Here is a 9,284-nt window from a genome sequence, read left to right as displayed (position 1 = left end):
TTTCAGAAAACACAAAGGAGTTTCACAAAATACAAAACAGGAAGCACAACAATTTAAAAATACCTTTAACAAAGCAGTATATTTTAATTCAACTCAATACAATTAAGTTCTGTTTTATTTCTATAGCACCAAATCACAATAAAATCACCTCAAGGCACTTTACATAGAAACCCAACCCAAAACTCCCTTTAAGAGAAGAAACCTCTTCCCAGAGGACAAACTATAGGAGAGCAAAGGCACAAAGTTAGCGGCTTTTTATAAAGCATAATGAAAAAATGCTTTAAATATTCACAAAACTTGAAATTTTAGATTATGTGAAAGGTAGCAATGGCGTCATTGGGCATAATCATATTTTGAGCTTTGCCCCGAGCATATTCGGTCCTGCCAAAGGTTGGCACTAACGCTAGGTTAGCTCTATTTTGGAGCGAAGCGGAACTAATTACTGCGTCTGAAAGAGGGGCAGTACTTTAGTGGCGCACATGAAGGACGGAGCGGGAGGAAGGTGTAGACATGACAGTGACGAAGTATGAGTCATTTCAGTGGGAACGTCCAGTCTGGTCTCCTTGGATATTTCAAGAAAATGAAGGTAAATGAGAAAACTAGGACATTAAACTGTGTAGGAAACAAAGTTCATGGCCAACATTTTGTGCAAAATATACGTTGTCCCCTAAGTTACAGACTGATGTCGGTGTCACCAGTGAAAACCATTTAAGCTACCTCCCTTTGCAGATTATTGTGGCCACAGAAGGATGGACAGACAATTGTTTCTCATACAAATAAATATTAAAGCTTAAAGCACATTGGACATAGAGCAGCTGTATTTATTGACATATGTCTGTTTGACGTTTATTGCTAACTCGCACAACAAATAGCCTCTACTCCAGCTGCTGCTTAAAGTCACATTTAAAATAAATACAATGCATTTTTGACTAGTCCGAATTCACATTTCAGATATCTACAATTCAGTTGTGACTAGTAATTTCTTAGTTTTGGATATCCAAAAAGATATTTAAGATATCTCTTAAATGTGTCAAATTACAGATATCTTTAATTGTAATTATGACTAGGCAAATGTCCATTGAAGATATCTCTAGATATCAACTTTTGACTAGTCAAAATGTAATTGTGGATGGATGTTATAATCACAAATGCACCAAAAAAGCAACAGGGAGTGACATATAGAAGTTTAATAATGTGTTGAACTTGATTTGTTTCAGTAACTGTTTAGTTAATCGTCTTAAAGCAACATGAACTGACAGTCAATGCTAAGTTAAGCTAGTATCAGGTAAAGAAAAAAAATGCTTTGCAATTTTGTAAAAATAAAATTTTAATAAGATACTATAAAATATTGGAAATAACTAAAACAGTTGCTACGAAACATGCAATTGCATATTTGTTTTTTGTGATCTACATCTGTAAGTCATGGTCAAATCATTTTATATTTCCTGACCAAAGACCATTTGTATATTCTATATCCATTCTATTTTTATTCTATTAAGTGTGTTAGTTCTTTGGCCTTTTCATGTACCTTATGGAAAAATAAACAGCTGATCATAGTTTTGACTGTAGGCACACACACATTTGACAAATTAAAGGAAAACATGAATGCAGTGAGGGGATCTGGTGGCCGTTATGTGGGTCTGGGCACTTTGCTGATATGTTTTGGGTCTACTTGTTCATTTAGAGGGAAGAGTCACTGAAAATGAAAATAAGCTTGTTCTGAGTGACCACCTTTATCATATGATGAACTGTTTTTATCCTGGTGGGATCGGTCTCTTCCAGGATGACAGTTCCCCATGCAAAGGGCATGAGGGGTCATTGAATGGTTTGATGAGCATGAAAATGATGTGAATCATATGCCATGACCTTCACAGTGACCAGGCCTCAACCAAATGCACAAGGAGATTGGATTTGTATGCGACACATGAAAAATGGCTGTTGAATGGTTGTTGAAGAGTAGTCACACTTTCTAGGCAGCCCTGCTATTTTCAAGCCACTGTCATGCTGTTACATATCTTGATATGTTACCAAGAATGACATATTATTTCCTTCACGGAAATGACCCCTTTCAATTTCAATGGCGTTGTGAATCTCTTATAACCAAAATTAGCCCTGTAGCAGCATCCAAGGCCAAGCATTACTTGATTTACTTCTGTATAGTATTGCTGACCTGAATTTATTTGGGTTCTGTCCATGTTTTTCCTACATTTTCAGTAATTTTAAATATCATTGTGCTTTTTCTTTTGTCATTATATTTTGTGAAATGCTGTGTTTTTTGAAATTTTGCTGTTTTGTGAAATGGATCTTTTGCACCTCAGAAACAAAACTTGACCATCCAACATATGTATGCCATTCATCAATTACTCCATAGTAGAAAGCTATTTTCTGTTGTGTTTGGGATAAGGCCTGTTTGACAGCATTTTCTCAAGAAGCAAGTGACTTTTGACAAAGAGAATGAAAATGACCCAAGATCTCATTGTTGATGGTGAGGATTAAGGAATATTGCTCAGGGATTCTTTATCTGGCAGGATTATCAGATAAGTATATCATTAACTAAGGATTATACTAGCATTTCTACCAGCATTATCACCAAGGGAATAAGCACTGGGTTGGTATAAATGTCACTTGAGATTGTGTACAGGTTTATAACTATATAACATTAGTTTTAAATCTAATTTTTAAAAAGTAAATTTATAATACAGCAGATTTGTTTTTAGATAAATATCTTAAGTATTGATTAGGTGGATTCCCATAAAATGTAGAATAGGTATTTATGTGAACTACAATGATGAAAAAAAAGGTAAAAACTACCTGATAAATGTGAACAGCATGTTGTCACTATGAGCATGTTGGTGTAGGCAACACCTCAAATCATCGCTGTGTTTAAGTAACATAGCTTCGTATCTTCAAAGAGCTGCCAGCACAGTTACAGCAACATTATATCCTAGAAATTCCCTTTTCATCCACCTAAGCTGAAACAGCAAATATTTTTAGGCAGATGCAACTGTATGGAATTTTAGAAACAACATTTCAAAGAACACAGCAACAAAAGTAAAAGCACAACATACAAAGGATGACGACAGACTTATTCATAACTGGCCAGAACTCAAATCAAGATGAGAACTACACAAGTATTACCTAACGTGTTTGTGTTATTAATTTACATATTTGGTGAGTCATAAATAGGCTACATTCATACTTAACATATCAGTTCAGGGAAACTATTAATTTTTCCCCAGAATATCCAGTCTTGCACTATAACATCCAGTTGTAGTGACTTGAACATTTTTCTGCTTTGTTATGGATATGTTCATACACTTTCTTAATATACTTAATAAAAAAGAAGACTTTACACAATGAAGTGCCTGTTTGTTTGTTGTGTAAACCTAATTGTAAAGGTTTCAAAGTGGTACTACATTGGAGAATATTTATTGAATATATTTTCTGGCTTAAATCCGCCTTCCCCCTGGTCGGCCATACAGTGTGATACATTGTTTGAAAGGGCTTTTCATTGGCTACAATATATGTCAATCATCAATGACAAACAATGGGACTCGCTGTTTTTACTGTCATTAGAAGTTGAATGTGAAACATGACTCCCCTCCCCCTCTAGCGTCGAGCGCTGCTTGCCCAGCGTTGTCAAGGCTACATTTACAGTAAGGAGGGGCTGCGTTAAAGCCCACTGTTGCGTCATCTGGCATAACGTATCATATACTGTTGAAAAGGTCTCATCATTGGCTACAAGATGCGTCAGTCACCATTGACGAACAATGTGACTGGCTGATTCTACTGTCAATCGAAGTTAGCTTTATGCCATTTGAATAGTGAGACTTTAAGGTTTTATTAGACATAAAATTTATTACACTGTATCCAAATTTTCCAACGATCTTTGGTGACATATCTGGACATACAACTGTCGGATCGGATCCGCTACAGGGGCACCTAATGTAACAAACAAGATTGATTGACGGCTCATGTACTTCATAGAAGCTTGCTATGTCAATCTTTATCGAATAAACGACGAAATCAACCGTAAAGCGAACCAGATTAAAACTTTTCATGAAGACGACAATGGTTTTATGGATTTACTCAGGGATAATACGCCTTTTGGACTAAAAACATGGATGCACTATGTTCCCTGGATTCTAATGGAAAAAAAGGACATGCAACACTTGATGTTTCATTATATGTATGAAATAGCATGACAGGAAAGGTAAGAACTAGCGTTTTTCCAATATTTGTACTCTTGTTAAATATTAAGAAATTGTAGTCGCTGTGACAATCCTAAATTGCTTTATACTAATTGAATCATGAGACTTTCTGCTTTCATATGATATATAGTTTGTCGGACTTTATTCAAATTTGTCCAACGATCTTTGTTAATACATCTGGAAATACAATTTTCGTCCCAGGCCTGGGACTGGGGTAACTAGGTGGTAACCCAGTCAGCACTAAAAATTCATTTCATATACAGAGACAGGATTAATTTATTGTAGCTGTATTATTATAATTATTTAACCTATAAATCTGCACACAATTTTCCAATTTTGTAAAATTGTTTTTGCTGCCAAATAACAAAGTACAAAACTATCCATCACAGTAAATGTCACCAGCTATGCTTTACGCCATCCTGAATCCAGATGGACTCTGGACGTACCACATCTAATAAGTGAAAACTAATATTTGTCCGGTTATTATTCTCCCAGGTTATCTTTGAGATGTGTTGCCGTTCAAGCAATATTTGCAGAAAAGCCACACAATCAGCAGAACCAGTGTCACAACATCATTATCTCTCTGAGCTGAGCTTGATGAGTTACCTGGACCAGGTTGTAATAATAAATAAACACGAGTAATACCAGCAAAACAATATAGCTGTGTTTGTCTTGGAAATTTGCGGTGTAGGGTAATTTAAAGTACAAAGGTAGAGATACAGGAGAGGGTGACTTGGACCAAGTGATGAGCATGTGTGTGTTTTGACTAAATTTGTTTCAGGGATTGAGTTTTAGTTTTTGTGTATGTGTTGTGACTGTGCAATAACATGATTTGAATATTGTGGTGATCACAGGGAGGGGAAATGTTTATTTAGCAGTTCTGAGACACCTATGTCAAGATGGCTCCACTGCACCTGTCATGATGCAACAACTGTTGATGAATCGCTGCACTGCTGTGCTCTGGTGCTGGAAGGGCTACCGGGAACTAAATTATTATGCAGTGTGCAGAATCACCTGTGATTACATACATATTTTCCCACACACTCACTCACTGCATTTGATCCCACTGTTATTAAAACATCTAGAAACTCCATCCATCCATTATCTATACCTCCTTATTCCTATTTAGGGTCATGGGGATCTGCTGGTGACAGGTCACCAGTCCATAACAGGGCCACATAGAGACAAACAACCTCACACACTCACACCTATGGGCAATTTAGAGTCACCAATCAACCTGACATACATGTTTTTGGACTGTGGGAGGAAACCAGAGTACCTGGAGAAAACCTACACAAGCACAGGGAGAACCTGGAAATTCCACGCAGAAAAGTCCCTGCTGGGTTTCGAACCAGGAACCTTCTTGTTGTGAGGCAACAGTGCTAACCACTCACCAAACTTCCCACTTTCCTACATGTAGACATTTACTCTATTTACATATTAAGCACTTTGTTGGCAAAAGAACAACCTCATGATAGAAGGAGAAATATTTGTAAAGCATGTCACTCTTAAGAGCTATTTACAGTGCCTTACTTGTACCAGAAAAAAGTCTTAATGTTCACAATGCACTACATGATGTCAGCGCATGTGTGTGGGTGTGCAGTTGTAGTAATATGTGGCACTGCGTCAATGTTCATCACTTATAAATGAGGTACCTCTTAAGAGTGGTGGGTGTCCTTGGGGACCGTGCAGCAGGCCTGGCTACCAGACTGCTTTTTGACACTTTATTTGTCCCCTGCTGAAAAGGCACTCAGCAGTTTGACTTTTTACATGTACGATTACTATGTTACCATCAAACAAAAAATACCTTCCCCATCCATTAAACCAACAACACTTTTATAATGGTTAGGCTTATTCAGCTAAATTTCCAGCGTGACACTGACAAGTCTGTCTAACCTGTCACAAAGTACAGCATTGTACAAACCACTTTTCAAAGTACTGGGGTAGCGCTCCAGTTCACAAACCATGTGAACCTTTCAACTTCCAGTCAGAATCAGAGCTTCAAATAGTCCCTGACAAATGTTAGTTTTGTTGTTTGGTTAGCCAACCTTTTACGCAGTATTAGCCAATCTTTTCAAAGCCAGCCTTTTCCATAATAATAACTTATTATAACATATTAATTTTCCATAGATAGCCGCAGTTCCTAACAGTAATCCCTGCTACACAAATTTTATTGGCTAACAACCAGCTGATTGGTCAAACTATATACAGTTAAATGGAACTCTGTTGGTGCTTCCCTGTGGTCCATATATACACAGATGGGATATGGCTGTATGTCTGTGGGAGGAAGGAAGAACAGTATATTCTGTCCAAATGTCATACCAGCTTGTTAATGAAAATAGTAGGAAAAGCAAAACATGGTCACAATAGAAAAGGGGAAATGGAGAAGGTAAGTTAGGACAAAAATGTCTGTCACACAGGCCACTAGTGTGGAATGTTTCAATAAATGACTGATCACAGTATAAACAACATTTTAAAATAATTTCTGACTGTCAATGCTAACAGATAAATGAAGGTCCCTATCTCTAGGAAACATACAAGTGTTGTAATATGTGTTTGTACCACTATGTCTCTCTCTCTCCTCTCTTTCTGTCCCCCTCTCTGTCCTTTGTTTTCTATCCTTCTAGGCTCCAGCTGGTCTGAGCTAAGCTGAGGTGAGCTCAAATGCATTGTCTTGAGACTGCCGTGAACATTATGACTGCAGGAACCCCCGGAGGTTTTAATCCTCAACCCTGGTGCCTATGATTATCTACACAGGCTGCTACTGCTTGTCAGGTCAGAGACAGTATAATTTCTATCCCATCCCAGCTACACCATCTGCTCACTTTGTAAGGCCATGCCCTTACACACTTGTCAGCAAAGAATTTGTCACTAGTCCAAATTTTGATTAAAGGTTATTTTAAATTGTGGTAATTTATATACTTTTACTTTTTTGTAGAGATAGAAGTCAAAGTTTGAGATGCATTCATATAACATTATTTATTTTTGATCCCTGTCCTGTTTCTTTATGATTTCTCAAAGCTAATTATGTGATTTTTTTTTATTACAATAATTCTGTTACTCACCAAATAACGCCAGACTAGCAGCCTCATTTATTAAAGCATACATGCAACAAGTTCTAAATGTTTGCATAGAAACTCTTAGTACAACAGGAAAATTACGAAGTTGTGCATACACTAGTTTATGCAGTAAACAATGATAAATGTTAACTCTTCAATATCCATCTTCTTACAGTCTTATTTGAATATAGACGTGACTCCAAAATTCCCAGTATAGACAACCAAAGTCCTCTGAATGTCATATTAGGGTATAGTTAACAGTCCTAGTTAAGGATTGTTAATATTTTGATCAGCATGTACATAAATCGACATGTTGTTTCATAACGGTGACCCTCAGAATTCATGAATGCACATTTCCACAGCAGTGATTGTAGCGACTAAGGGAAAGAGCTGACACCAAAGGAGTCATATCAGAATCCAGCACATTAGCTCACTGTTGGTAAGACAGACAAAGATTAATGTCAGTATTTCACATTGCAACTCATATATCAAGGTCGTCAGCGGGGTGCCATATTTGTAAATTTTAATACTGAACTTTGTAAAATGAGTTAAAAAGTCTTCACTTTGATTCAGTGTAAAAAAAGAAAAAAATTTAACCATCTGCAGGGTTTTAGTGGACTCCATTGTTCTCTCATAGCAACCTCAGCTACGATAACTAAAGTCAGACCACATGTAGCTCGCATCTGCAAAATAGCAATTTACCTGAATGTTCATAAAAAATATGATGTCATTTGGTGAAGCCACATTAAGACAATATTATTAGATTTATTAACATATGTCTGAATTCCATTCATACTATCCATATTCATACTATATAGAATGGGTTGAGTAACAGGGTGAGAAGCCTCACGCCATTTCTCCGCACCCCCATGATAACAGGCTGAAGAGGTTATAATATTAATATTGAAACTTTGGCCTGAATTATAAATGTGTACTGGTCAGTCGCAACTGTAGTTGTTAAAACAGGTCCTCAGGTCCTCACATGTGCACTGTACCGCAAATCCTGGTAAGTTAGCACCACCATTAGCATATATTTAGCCTGGATAATGCTTTTGTTTCATGTTTGTGGAACATATGATGTACTGTGGAAGCTGATGCGTCTTAAACCGGTCAAGGTATGACACTATGCTGTGATGTTGAGTTGGAAAAAAAATATTGCAATGAGCTAATTAGAGGCAGACCTAAGCTAATTGCAGCTATTAGCTAATGCGTCACCAGGTGTATCACTGTATGAGACACGCTAAATCTGTATTTGGCCATTTTGCCATCAGTGTTTAAAGTTCAATGCTCCTCTTCTTGGAAACGACCAATGCAGGTGAAGGATCAGTAAGCCGATCATGAGTCATGGTTGCCTCGAATTAGTGGGCCCAGACAAAGCTTGTTAACCAGGAGTCACCAAGAGGTTTATGCCTTTATGACCTTAGCCACAATTATACCTGACCACTAGGGCAATGTGTCACATGGTACTAACGCGGTTCACTTATATTATATTGCATAATCAGTTATCATTTTCATAATTTGCTTTTGCACACAGCTGGGGATTACAGGTTTCTAAAATCAAGTAATTATTATTTTTAATATTAGACCAAATGAGAGTTAAATCAAGATCATGAGCTAGTATGAATGCAAGATGAAAAAAGATTTGGTTGGAAGGCTGTGCAGACAGAAAAAATTGACAGGAGCTTGAGATGAAAGGCAAGCATTCACGGCTCTTGAGCTGGTGGACTGACAGGCATTGTGGGTTCTTGAACCATCTCCTACTCCAGCCATTATTTTGAAGGTCAGTGGACAAGTCAAGACAGCCAGCTCAATGAACCTTCAGCACTGCAGTAATAAGTGGTTGGCTTCTCTGTCACACCTCACTGAGTTGCACTTGTTTTCACACTTGGCACTTTACAGTATGTCAGTGGTTCAAAGACGGTTTTAACTGAGTGCACATGGACTCAAATCTTTTATTTATTCAAATCTTTCAGGACTTTATTTATTAAATCATAGTCAATTAGAGTTCTGCTTA

Source organism: Mastacembelus armatus, chromosome 20, assembly GCF_900324485.2.
Source record: "Mastacembelus armatus chromosome 20, fMasArm1.2, whole genome shotgun sequence".
NCBI lineage: Eukaryota > Metazoa > Chordata > Actinopteri > Synbranchiformes > Mastacembelidae > Mastacembelus > Mastacembelus armatus.
Note: the sequence above shows the minus strand (reverse complement) of the source record.